Here is a 14569-nt window from a genome sequence, read left to right on the forward strand (position 1 = left end):
AGTGATATGCATTTACAAATGCTTTTTTTTTCCTTAAATGGTTTCATAGCATGCTCAGATTCAATTCCCCAGTTATGCCTGAACATTGCTGGGTAAAGTTTCTATTATGCTATAATGCTACCAAATTATTTTGTTTTATTCACTCAGAGGTTTCCAAATGCTTCCAAAGTAAGCAATACTTTTTGCTTGGCAAATGGAAGACAAAACAGAGCTTTGGGAAAAGGAAGGGTAGGGAAGGGTCGGGGAGGGTCGGGAAGGGAAGGGAAGGGTCGGGGAGGGTCGGGTCGGGAAGGGAAGGGTCGGGAAGGGAAGGGAAGGGTCGGGAAGGGAAGGGTCGGGGAAGGAAGGGAAGGGAAGGGAAGGGAAGGGAAGGGAAGGGAAGGGAAGGGAAGGGAAGGGAAGGGAAGGGAAGGGAAGGGAAGGGAAGGGAAGGGAAGGGAAGGGAAGGGAAGGGAAGGGAAGGGAAGGGAAGGAAAGGAAAGGAAAGGAAAGGAAAGGAAAGGAAAGGAAAGGAAAGGAAAGGAAAGGAAAGGAAAGGAAAGGAAAGGAAAGGAAAGGAAAGGAAAGGAAAGGAAAGGAAAGGAAAGGAAAGGAAAGGAAAGGAAAGGAAAGGAAAGGAAAGGAAAGGAAAGGAAAGGAAAGGAAAGGAAAGGAAAGGAAAGGAAAGGAAAGGAAAGAAGGTGGTGGGTGAACTCACAAAAAACAGACATACAGAATGAAAGAAAAAAAATAGCACAGATATATATGAATTTTATATTAAAGCAGGTAGCTGGAGCTGAGTGATTCTTGGGCAATTCTCAAAGATAATAATTTTGTTCATTCAGCTCTCTGACAAAGTGGAAGATCTCTGCTGTATCTTCAGGTGAATTTACACTTAAAGGTGTTTTGAATATATTTCAAAATAAACAGTAAAATCCTTGTCCTGCTGAGCTCAATGGTTGCTGGCCTTATTAGAGCCAGAATTTCACCCTATTTTATCCTGAAAAAAACTTACTTTGTTTTTTCTTATTTTAATGAGAATTCTGACTGTATCTTCTGCTGCCTCTATCTTCATGCTACATTAAATGTATTTTTTCATAAGCTTTGTTACTAGGAAGAAACAATGTAGCACCAATCCCCTGCATTTGAAACTAACCAAGTATTTTAACTGCTTTAATCTGAGTACCCAAAAGAGTCTTCTTTTTAGAAAGTTCCAGTTCCTCACCCCGAGAAAGCCATGCTCCTTGTGGATCAGGTAACAGAAAATGAGTGACAGATGTAGTAACTGCAAGGAAAATAATGATGTTAAGTCTAGTCAGATCTATTTTACAGTTGTACATGATACCATCAGAAAGAAAAAAGTTATATTTAAACCGCATCACAGAAAACAAGCAAGTTTTATACTAGAGTATGAACTAGAAATCTATTAGTTAGAGAATTTTTAGATTATACTGGAAAATATTGAAAAATACATTCTCATGCATTGGTGTTATATACGCAGTTCAAGTAAGTGGATCTTTTCAACTGTAATGTCTGTGATTCACTGTCTGAAATTAAGTAGGAAAAAAAGTCTCAGAGAAAAAAATGAGTAGTCTAAAGAATTTTCTTAAGAATTACTTTTTCCAAAAGTAATTTTTACATATTTCTTTTACTAGTAGTCTAGCTACCAAGCTTCAAAAACCTCTTTGTTGTGTGACTTTTTGCATTATAAATGTGAAGTAACACCTCTTACAGCTCTCAAATGTGTGACCATTTTTTTTGTTTGTCTGCATTTTTGAGCTAAATTGAGTTCCTAGTTAGATACGAATGCAAATTTTTGTCCAGTGAGATAAAGTTCTTTCATAAGAGATTTGAATCTCCTTAGTAATATTATACTTAGTGTTATGCAATAAAATGACATTTCAAAAATGAATTGATGAGGTAATAAAGTATTAATTAGGTAGGAATCTGATATAAGTCAAGACAGCAACTCCAAAAGATAATGAAAATAATATATAAGTGAAATAATGCCTCCAAGAAGTGTGATAATTATAGACATGTAGTTTTTAAATAGAGTGGTATTTTAGACAGCACTCATTGAACAGAAGTAGCTAAACCACTGCCTGACATTTTCATGCATTATTAGGGAACAGTAAGTTTTTGTCAGTGGCTGAAGACAGACCCAGGGTGAATTTTATGTGTTAGACAATAAAACATCATCCAATAAAACTTCATTCCGCATGCTTTTATTTGTAACTGTGGTGATAAGCTGTAGTAAATAAAAGATTTGATGAAATGGAAGGGAGAGAGGAATAAAAATAAAATATGTCTGAAACATTAAGAACTATAGTGAAAGCCAGAATGGAAATCACAACACAGCTCTCTAACTCCTTTTTAGTAAGGAGCTGGAAAGCAGTTTCCTCATTATGGGTCATGGACCCATGACATCTGCAGCATATCTTCTTTGCTGTGGTATTATCAATGGCCTATCCTCATATAGCTGAGCCTGTACTGTTTCAGATTATTGTTAGTGGGGAAAGAAAGAATACATCGCTTGCATTTTTATAAGTACATGAGTTCCTTGATGTTTATCTAAGCATTGATTCCTTGATAGTACTCATAGGATATTGATCTTATCAGCATTATTCCCAAGTATATTGCAAATACTGGCTGATTTTTGTATACAATGACTTCTAAAGAAGAGGAGATTTGCTAAGGAGATGAGTAACTGGGATTGAGACAGATTATAGACGTGTACAAAGGTGAGCTACCTGAGCTTCATGGATGGATTATTTGCCCTTTTTCCCAGGAAAATAACAACCTAGCAGATCATTGTCTAAGCTTCTCTTAAATTTCCAACAGTGGAGACTTTGTACACTTGGAAATAGACTGGTCAAGTGCTTCTTAACTTTTCCTGTGTTTTTCTGAATGTAAAGTACTAATTTTTATTGCTGTTGCTTAAGCTTCTTAATTCTCCTCCCTTCTAAATCAATATCTTATTCTTTGTAACTATATTTTATGTACTTGAAGATCTTTAGTGTTTCCTTCCTTGTCTTATTTTCATTTAATCAACCTCCTTTTTTCTAATTTTTTGATCCTCAATTTGATAACCATCTTTTCATGTCCCTGTAATTAATTCTCTCCCACTCTTTCAATTTTGCTTAATGTTGATTTGAAAGTGTCCATAAAAAGAATCATAGAATCATAGAAACCTTAGAGTTGGAAGGAACGTTTAAAAGTCAGCAGGTCCAACTCCCCTGTAATGAACAGGGGCATGCACAGCTAGTTCAGATTGCTCGGAGCCTAGTCAAGCCTGGCCTTGAATGTCTCTAGGGACAGGACATCCACCACCTCTGGGAAGATTGTTCCAGTGCCTTACCATCCTCACTGAAAAAGAATTTTTCCTTATATCCAATCTAAATCTCTCCTTCTAATTCGAAACTGTTTCTCCTTGTTCTATCACCACAGACGCTGCTAAAGGGTCTGTCCCCTTCTCTCCTGTAGCTCCCATTTAGATACTGAAATACCGCTATCAGGTCTCCCCAGAGCCTTCTCTTCCCCAGGCTGAACAGCCCCAGCTCTCTCAGCCTGTCCTCCTGGGAGCGGTGTTCCATTCCATGGATCATTTTCATAGCATTCCTCTTGGCATGCTCCAACAGCTCTTTGTCTCTCCTGTACTGAGGACTCCGCATTTGAACACAGTACTCTACATGAGGCCAGCACAGAGTAGAGGGGTGGGATCAGCACCCTTGAGTTGCTGGCCACACAAATGTAACATTTTTATAGCTTTAATGGAAATATCTGATAGGTGAAACTAGGCACAGGCTCCTGCAAAATCCCATTTGCTCTAACTTTTGTTTAACAGTAAAACATCCAGCTCAACACAAATATCATTTCTGCTTCCTCTTTTCATGTTGATCGCATTCTCCTCGCCTACTGTGCATCTCTGATGTCAGAGAGAAAACCCTTACAGGATGCATAGTGTCAATTTCTCCTTCCCTTCCCCAAGGCCCATCCCTGTGTAACAGAGTAAGATAGCTTGGTGTGTTCATGGTGATTTCCTGTTTTTTGTTCCTTGTTTGTTCACTGATTTTCAAGCATTTACAAAAAGCGTGTTCATTTATTCCAGAATTTTGCATGAAAGCAGATTAACACAAAATTTCTGTTTTCCCCCTCCTGTTTTTTAAAGAGAAATATGTATTTTTTTTTCTCCACGTCATTGTCCCAGTTCTCAAGAATTACTGTTGCAGTAATATCAGTGATAGCTTTGGATGATAGTAAGAACTATACAAAAAGAAAAAAATCTTAGAATTCAAGGCTGAAATTTTTTGATCTCTGCCAATTTGAGTGCATCCATCTCACAGAAGTTTTTCTGTTCTGCTTTGATATTGTCTTGGCAATATGCTTATGTTAACACTGTTAGAGAATGATAATCCCAAAATGTTAAACTCTTAAACTTTCTCTATTATGTATCACTAACTTATCTTTTCTATCCTGCAGCAAAACAGCAGTTTCCTTCTCAGTCATATACTGCTGCTGTGCATATGCCCTTCTTGTTCCTCTTGAAATATAACTCATTTTCTACCTCAGATACGTGCTTACATAACTTACATAACTGAATTTAGTTTCCACTAAGCAAATTCCATCATTAAGCAAATTGCTCACTTCCTACATTCCCCATCTTCTACTTTGTGTTTTTAGTATCATTGCTTTGCTAGTTCCTCTTAATATTTTATCCTCTTACTTGTTGTCCTGATGTCTGAAAAAAAGTCAGAGCTGTTTTCATGTCATTTTTTATCAAAGTCGTCAGCCCTGTCATTTCACTGTGATTCACACTCAGCATTCTCAAATTTCTCAAACTCATGGGTTAGAATCAAATTTTTAAAAACTTTACGTATGTCATTTTCTTCTTCAAAAAATTATTACCAACACTTTGTAGGAATTTGCTGAATAATCTTCACTCCATTCTGTACCTTCCCTAAAGTCACATCAAATTTCTGCAGAATTTTGTCTCTTTTAACTACAGAGCATCTTTCTATTGTAAAATCCAAATGAAGAACATCAAATCACCTCAATTCAAATATACATTCCCTGATTTAACATGCAACCTCATACAATTTTTTTTGAAGAGTTAATACTAGAAATCTTTGGAACTACTATTGCTTGTTCCATACTTCTATCAGCCCTTCAAGTCGTATGGCAAGGGAATGCAAGTAAGAAAGCTTTTGCCATGCATTAAAAGCATTGAGGGTGTTCGGGCTTGCTTCCTTCTTGTGACATTTTGTATACAAAAGAGAGAGTCCAGGGCAAAGTTTACCAAACAGAATCCAGAAAGCTCTGCATATCACAGTGGTAATCACTACAGCATGAGACAGAGTATGTGGTACATTCTACATTCTTAGGTTGGATCCACATGCTTTAATAACAGCTTAGGAAACTAGACCAGTTGGTTTTGCTAGCAGCTTATGCCTTACTTTGTAATTTGCACAATGAAAACAATGAGATGATAAAACCTGTGATTATTTTCTTAACTGCATATCACATTTTCAGTAAGGCATGACTTTAACCTGGGATCTGAAAGACTTACCTGTGATCAAAACCCTTTAATTAAAATGTACTTTTCTTTATAATGTACTCTCAATATTCCATAAATCTTTAATTGATGATTGAAATGTTTTTGATAATAATACATGCTACTTTATCTAGTTTTCTTTTTCACTAGAAACATCTGTGAAACAGAAGGAATGAGACTTTCTCCTAAAAATTGTAGGAACACATAAAGTATATACAGTAGACTTCCTGCTGCAGAAGACTATTTATTACTCTAGATACTTGTGCAATGTTTGGCAAATGATCAAAACTAGTTTTTCGTGATGTGTTTACAGTATTCTAAAATAAAAAGCGAAGCCCATTTTCAAGTGGCATTTGTTGTACAAACTGAAATGTTTCACTCATTCTGCATGTGGTTGTACTTTTAGCTTGATGGAATAAGCTCCAAATGTTAAGTACAAAGTTTGTATGAAAGTTCTTGTGAGAATTTGATTTGCCATCTAGCAGTTTTTCTTGTAAGAAGAACCAAAGAAATCTTTTCCTCTAATGTAAGATTTTTTTTCTATGACTGTATGTTTACTTAACTTTCTGCTTGATGCTATACTCAATCAGCTACACTGAGGGCAATTCTTTTAATATCATTGTGAGTTCTGTTGCTCTCTGATCGATTTTAATGTTCTTTCCCATAATCTTTGAGTGGTAAAATGGTCACAGATGAGCAGAACTCCCATTTGTAAGTGAATGCTTCAGAAATGTATTAAGGCATAAATTTAGCAGAAGATTTGAATAGACACAACGCTCTGGATGAAACTGCAAAAAAGTAGCATTCAGTGCTACAGACATATAAGTGTTACAAAAATTACTCAGCACCATATGCAAAATATTTTCAGCTCAAAACCCGTTAGACAAACCTGTTTATTAATTACCATTATTGTCCTAAGAGCTTTTGACAAGTTTTGGAAGAAAACCATCTCAGTATGTAACAGTAGCTTTTGAATCTATTTCACCATCACGTGTACTCAAAACTCATGCAATGCTTAGCATGTTGCACAGAAAAAATGTGCTTGGTTCATATTTCATGTTATAAATAGATAGGCAAACATGTACACTGTATCATTTCCAAGAAAAACACTTCATATTCCAGTAACCTTTCTCTCTTCTTATATCTCAGATTCAGTAATCTCTTTACAGACTGTCCTTGGACTTTCAGTCATCCTTGAATTTAAATAAAAATTATTGGTATATACAGTTTAATTTCTTATTTTTCTCTTTATTTAAGTGAATTAATAGCCATGAATGGTCTTGAATGATACTGAAATGAGAAAATCTGCTGCAATTCAGGATTAATCACCATTTCCCATGCATAGGCAACTGCACTGTGGGTATTTTAGCTTCAACTGACTCAAGGATACTTGGAGAAAAAGGTGTGTGCTTTTTTCTTAACTGAATTGTCTTGTGACCCAATCCTTTCTTAACTTTCTAAGGAAAACATTTTGCTTACTTGTGTAAAGGCTTTAAGTGGCAACCAAAATTTTTTGGAGGTGGTAGTTGTTTCTTTTTCCTATGAAGTATTTGCAACAATTAACTAGTTTTCAGAACAAAGCATTTTCAAATACAGTAGAAAAAATGCTTAACAAAGCTGAGATTGACAATCTAGGAAAATAATACTGAAAACCAATTATTACACCGTGTTCTGAAAACAAAGACTTCTACAATAAACAACAAGCATGGCCTGAGCTATCAAACTACAGTTACACAACCAAGAATGCCCTGGCTGTTGTTGCTTTGCCTTTTTATATTCTTCCCATTGCCAGTGTCTCTGTTACTTTGCACAAAAAGATTCTTCCATAACAAAAAGAAGTCCTTACTGAAGACTGGATTTAATTTCCTTCATCTGTTGTACATGTAAGTAAAATGTTGCCAGAAAAAAGAAATGCCAAATTGTAATTGAAGAGCCACAGTAGAATTGAAATCAGATCATTTCACAGGACTTGTGAAAAAAATATAGATAGAAGACATCTTGTTTATACATGAATAAGCCATAATATTCAAACTAATTTAAATCCTTCAAATATGCAGAGTCCCACACCCGGGGAGAAACAGCCCCGAGCACAAGGACATACTGGGAGCCACTCAGCTGGAAAGCATTCCCACAGAAGTGAATCTGGGGGTCCTGGTGAGAACTAAACTGAACGTGAATCAGTGAATCAGAAGTGTGCTCTTATCACCGAGAAGGGCAAGGGTATTCTGGCCAGCGAGTCAAGAGAAGTGATCTTTCCCCTTCCTCAGCATTACTGAGGCCAAACTTGGAGGGCTGCGTCCATATACAAGCTCCCCACTACAAGAGAGGTGTTGACATACTGGAAAGTATCCAGCAAAGAGCCAGAGAGATAAGGAGGAGACCGGAGCATCTCCTGTTTTGAATGGTGGAGATTGCTAGGACTGCTCAGCATGGAGAAGAGGCTGAGGGGGATCTCATCAATGTTCAGAAATTCCCTTCCCTCTTCCCTTCTTCCACTTCCTCCTCCTCATCTCTCTCCCTCCTCCATCCCCCCCCCCCCCTTTTTTTTTAATTAGAACTATTTTATGCTTACATACCCATAAGTTCTTTTTGAGGAGAGGCAGACAAATACAATAATACTGATGCAGAGCAGTGAAGAAACAAATACTTCAAAGTGATCAAGGATACTGAAGACAAGAGTAACTGGCCTAGCGTAATTTGAGATTTTGGTAATGTGTTTCCCATGGGACTGAACTAATGACCTTGCAATTTCCTTATTCTAGGAGATAGTTTCAGCAGCTTATGGAAATTTTGAGCATCTGGAATCTGATCTAACTGCAGTGGAATCGCTACTGTTACTGAAGGAAGCTTTCTGAGATCTGCCCATGTAAATGAACATCTTAGTCAGCAATTGAGGAATATATAAGTAATTGCTCTGTGCAGCAGCAGTGTATTTTAGGTTTACGTTTTGGTTGCTATGATACACCCCAATGCTCTTTTAGGACAAAAGTCCACTTCCAGACACATTGTGCAGGCGGAGAAGACTCTGGCTTGTAGTCTGTGAAATCTCTCTGTAATCTCTTGCACCACACATAAGCAGAAGTAGTCTCTTTCCTAAGAAGCATTATCTCATGAATTTTACATGAGCAGGATATCGGAAGAAAAATACTAATAACCTTTGCAAACTTGTGTTGAAGCAAGCTAGTGAGTGAAAGAATCAGATTAGCAACTGTCATACAGACAAATTGTAATAGATCAGTGAGAAAATGGCTCCAACGGGCTCTCAGGTTTTTCTTACTACTCAAACTTATTATGTCACTTCCTACATGCAAAGAAGTCCTCCAAAAGGCAGCTGACTTTTTGTAAAATCGGTCATGCCTCTGTTTAACACATCAAGGCTGGTCACGAGCCAATTGTATCTATTGTAGATCCTGATATGGCATTTTCTGTTACATTCTGCATCCTCAGTATTTTCAAGATTTCACATCTGCCTACCAGTAATATACACACCATAATTTTTCATTTATGTATCTCACTCTCTTACTATGATTTATAGTAAAACTTGTAGTTGCTTTAGAAATTGATGTAGATTAGGGCACAATCTATTTCTCCCTTCCATCAATATTGACAGTTTTTTTTAATCAGCAGATTGTTTTTTTCTAAAACGTTTCAATTATTTTTCACTATTATAGACATTCCTTGTGAAAAGAAGCTGAAGAGCATCTTTAAAGTAAGGTTGTTATTCTTACAGAAAATGAGAAAATATAAGAAATTCCTTTCAGCCTATAGTATTTATACACCACATGTTGCCTGTCACTGTCTCTTGTCCAATGTAGTTTTGTTTACACAAATATGTTTTTACATGTGCACGTTCACGTTTTTAACTATGAGACGAGACTTTTTTAAAAAACATATCCTTAAAACCTCTTCCGAGAATGGAGACTAAATACTTTATTGTATATACATTGGCAAGTATATGGGCTATTGATGTGTATATTGCTGACTGCTTCTACTATTGCTTCTACTTCGTGGGTTAACCCTTGACAGTTCATTATATCACTTTTGTTCTTCTCTAGACTCCTTCTGAATCTAGAGGATTTCTAAATCCTTAATGGGAACAGGGACCAGAGAGAGGAATGCTATGTTCTGCTACAATAATTCTCGGTACTTTTTATCAACTTTTCAGCTATTTTATAGGATACAGCGTTATGGTTTGGTACTTTCTGATATACAGACCGTTAACATCCTAGCATTCAGGGTTGCTTAACACAAACTCCAAGGAAATCAGTGAAATGTAAACTCAGTGTTTTTGTATGTAAGACTTGAGAGTATTTTTGGAGGTCCAAATTGTTACAAGGAAAAATGTAGAGTATCACAGCAGAGAAATATAGATATAACAGATGCAAAGTTTGGCACGTACAGTTAGCAGGGCAGATTTAGCTTTTTACATATCTAAGTTATTTACACAGATGCCCTTTCAGACATTTGCACATCCAAGAATCTGAGTAGCATGGAGAAGTGTTGAGAACTGCCTGACAATTTAGGTTGTGTATACAATTGGATGTAGGAAAAAGAGCAGGAGGAGGAAATATTGACTATGGTACCCAAACATTGATAGTGTTAGATGGCTACATATCTTCCCCAGAACCTTAAAGACCACTACAAGCTTTTTCATCTCAATGGATGTGTTCCTGCTGCTTTTGGAGTCCTGAGACCAAACATCTTCTAATACTTTCTCCTTCAAGCAAATAAAAGTCTACGTCTCTGCTCTAAGCTTTTGCTCATAATTTACTGAGTCCTGTTGAGCTGTCATTGAATACATAAAAGTTGAGTATCTGGCAGCCATTTCTTTCATACATGATTAAGTCCTCTGTAATTCTAGTGGTATAAGTGAAGTGACTCACTTATCACCATTATGTCACAAGAGAGCTAACCTTAGAGATATGAAAATCAGCATGAGTCTGTGCCATGAGTAAAGATTATGTGTTGGTAACATTACTCATCTCTTATTGCACACATGAATGTTTGCTTGAGTAAGAAAAGCAGAATATGACACTTCGCTAAAAGCCTTAGGATTTGGCCAGTATTTTTAACTGTCAACTTGGCACTGCAATGGAACAGTATGTGCTACTCGTTCTTATGCAATAAATACCAGAAATTGTTTTGTTGTATTCTTGTAGTTACCAAGCTTGTATTGAGCAATGGAGTGTAGAAGTATTTTGAAAACAATATGGTGTTAATAAGGGCTACATTAATTGGATTCTCTGTGGACTTTCTGTTGAATTCCTTGTACATAGCCTACTTTCAAAACCAGATCTATATAATAGCAAATAATAGAAAAGATTTTTTAGAAGTTAGTGTTCTAATAAAACTTCATAAGTGTGTTTATGATGCAATTTTATATTTCTGTTAACTTCTACAGAAAATAAATGTAGTCTCATAAACTGCTCACATGAGCATAGGGGTCATAATGAAAATATCCACAACAAATGGAGATAAATCAGGAGTTACCAGTTTATTCATGAATAAAGGAATATTTAGCTATGCACAAAATTTAAGTTTTAGTGAGTAATAGAATAGAATAATAGAATTGCTCAGGTTGAAAAAGACCTCAAAGATCATCAAGTCCAACCACAGCCTAAGCATACTAAACTAACTCTAATAACCCTCCACCAGATGATGTCCCTGAGCACCACATCCAAACAGTTTTTAAACACATCCAGAGATGGTGATTCAACCACCACCATGGGGAGCCTATCCCAGGGCTTAACTACCCTTTCTGTACAGAGCTTTTTCCTGATATCCAACCTACACTTACCCTGGCACAACTTGAGGCCGTTTCCCCTCATCCTGTCACCTGTCACCAGTGAGAAGAGACCAACCCCGCTCTCGCCATAAGCACCTTTCAGATATTGGAAGAGAGCAATAAGGTCTCCCCTCAGCCTCCTCTTCCCCAGACTAAACAGCCCCAGCTCCTTCAGTCACTCCTCGTAGAGCATATTCTCCAAGTCCTTCACCAGCCTTGTTGCCCTTCTTTTGACCTGCTCCAGCTCCTTAATGTCCTTTCTGTACTAATGTGCCCAAAACTGAACACAGAACTTGAGGCCTCACCAGTGCTGAGTGCAGGGGCTCCTGCTCACCACACCATTCCTGATACAAGCCAGGATGCCATTGGCCTTCTTGGCCACCTGGGCACACTGCTGGCTCATGTTCAGCTGACTGTCCATCAGAACACCAAGGTCCCCTTCTGTCAGGCAGCTTTCCAGCCACACAACTGGTTGCCAACTGGATTTAATTCCATTGACCACAGTTCTTTGGGCCCCACTGTCCACCATTTCACCCAGCGGAGCATACACCCATCCAAACCATGAGCAGTCAGCTTCTCTACAATGACACTGTGCGGGAAAGTGTCAAAAGCTTTACTGTAGTCCAGGCAGATCACATCAACAGCCTTACCTTCATCCACTAAGTTGGTAACTTTGTCATAGGACTAAATTGGATTTGTCAAACAGGATCTACAATTCATAAACCCATGCTGTCTGACTGGGCCTGATCCCTGGTTGACTTTCAATTGATTAGTAATGGCTTCTGAGATTATCTGTTCCATGACCTTCCTTGGCACCAAGGTGAGACTGATAGGTTTGTAGATACCAGGATCATCTTTCTGGCCATTTCTGAAGATCGGTATCACACTTGCCAGTCTCCAGTCCACCGGGACATTCCCAGTTAGCCAGGGCTGTCGAAGGATGATGGAGAGTGGTTTGGCAACCACATCCATTAACTCCCTCAGCACTCTAGGGTGCAATCCATCTGGCCCCATGCACTTGTGAGTGTCTAGCTTTCAGAGCAGGTCCAAAACCATGTCATCATGGATAATGCTGGGCCTATTCTGTTCCCCACCCGTCTCTTCCAGCACAAGGGCCTGTGTGCCCAGGGAACAACTATCTTACTATTAAAGACTGAGCCAAATAAGGCACTGACAAGGGGAAATGGTCTTAAGTTGCACCAGGGTAAGTTTAGGTTGGATATCAGAATAAAATTCTTTACAGAAAGGGTTGTTAAGCACTGGAATAGGCTCCGCAGGGAGGTGGTTCAATCACCATCCCTGGATGTGTTTAAAAACCATTTGGACGCTGTGCTCAGGGACATGATTTGGCAGAGGATTGTTAGGGTAGTATGGTTAGGCTGTGGTTGGATTTGATGATCTTATAGGTCTTTTCCAACCTGAACAATTCTATGATTCTACGAAGTACCTCAGCCTTATCCTGATCCTTGGTCATCGTGTTCCCCTCTGCGTCCAACAAGGTATCAAGATTCTCTCTAGCCTTCCTCTTGCTGTTAATATTTCTAGAAATATTTATTGTTGTCTTTCACCTTAGTGATCAAGTTCAGTTGAGCTTCGGCCTTACTAATTTTCTCCCTGCAAAGCTTTACTGCATGTTTGTAATCCTCACCAGTTGCTTGCCCCCTCTCCATAAGAACGTAAACTTTCCTTTTATTCCTGAATTCCAGCCAAAGCTCTCTATTCAGCCAGACCAGTCTCCTTCCCTATCAGCTCATCTCTCATGACTTGGGGATGGTCAGCTCTTGCACCTTTAAAATTACTTCCTTCAAGTATTCCCAGCCTTCCTGGGCTCCCAAGCCCTCTAGAACTACCTCCCAAGGGAGTCTCTCAACTATGGTCTGAAAGAGACCAAAGTGTGCCCTCCAGAAGTCCAAGGTGGCAGTTCTGCTTTAACAGGGATTAAAAAATGTATAATTTCATGATCACTTTGCCACAGACATCCTCCAACATTTACATCCCCAATAAGATCTTCTCTGTTAAGAAGCCGCAGGTCCAGGATTTTGCTTCCTCTTGTTTGCTCCCTCACCATCTCTGTCAGGAAGTTATCCCCCATACACTCCAAGGAACCTCCAAGACTGTCCTCTTTCTGCTGTATTATAAATCCAGCAGATGTTTGGGAAGTTGAAGTCCCCTGAGAGAACAAAGGGTAGAGACCATGAGACCTCACCCAACTGTCTATTAAAGTATCTTACCCACCTCTTTATCCTGGTTGGGTGGCCTGTAGCAGACTCCCAGAATAATGTCAGTCTTATTGGCCTTCCTTTTGATTCTGACCCATAAGCTCTTAACTCTATCATCAACATCATTACTTTCCAGACATTCACATTTTTTCTTAACAGAGGGCCACACCACCGCCCTTCCTGCCTTTTTGAAAAGTTGGTAGTCACAGCACTCCAGCCGCTTGGGTCATCCCACCACACTGCCATGATGGTGATTATATCATAGTTTTCCATCTGCACAATGGCCTCCAGCCTTCTTTTTAATGAAGGCAGAAGATTCAAGAGATTCAGAAAACCCTGAATGTATAGGACTGATGTAGGTATGCGTACATCCACCTTTAATCTTTGTACCTACAAAAATATAGGTGCTGGTGGAACATGAGAATATATTGTGTTTTTTTCTAATAAAATTTAGGCAGATATAACAGAGGAGCTGACTCTCATAACAGACAGTATTGATTAACCACCAGCTGATATTACTAGGAAAAAAAACAGTTATTCAGCATTCGCTTTTAAAACTTTCAATGAAGACATTTATATTATTGTCACAGGCAAGATTCAGGACTAGCCAAACTTATCTAGCATGATTAGTTCCTATGTTTGCATCAAAAATAAGTAATTCATACTGATAATTCTCTAGAGTTTCCATTTTGCATGCATGATTTTCTCTAATATTCCTAAATGAAGGCATACTTTACAGTCATTTTTCAGCTTTCTAAAAAATTGTTTGCATGGGAAAGATTCCACTCTCAGCATGTTTTTATGTTTTCTCAGCTAATCACTAAGCTTAAAAGAGCTTTTATAACCTAACAGGATGTGATACCACTTTATATCCAACTTAGGTAAAGCCCATTTTATGCTCCAACAAACCCTCAGACTTCCAATGGAGTGATTAGTAGATCAGCCAAAGATACCCTTTTCTTAGAGGCTGACTCAGTAGCGCAGAGCCATTTGATTCTCCAGTTCCTCTGCTCATGAGTAATACTAAGTGCCACC

The sequence above is a fragment of the Meleagris gallopavo genome, chromosome Z, assembly GCF_905368555.1.
Source record: "Meleagris gallopavo chromosome Z, MGAL_WU_HG_1.1, whole genome shotgun sequence".
NCBI classification, from domain to species: Eukaryota; Metazoa; Chordata; class Aves; order Galliformes; family Phasianidae; genus Meleagris; species Meleagris gallopavo.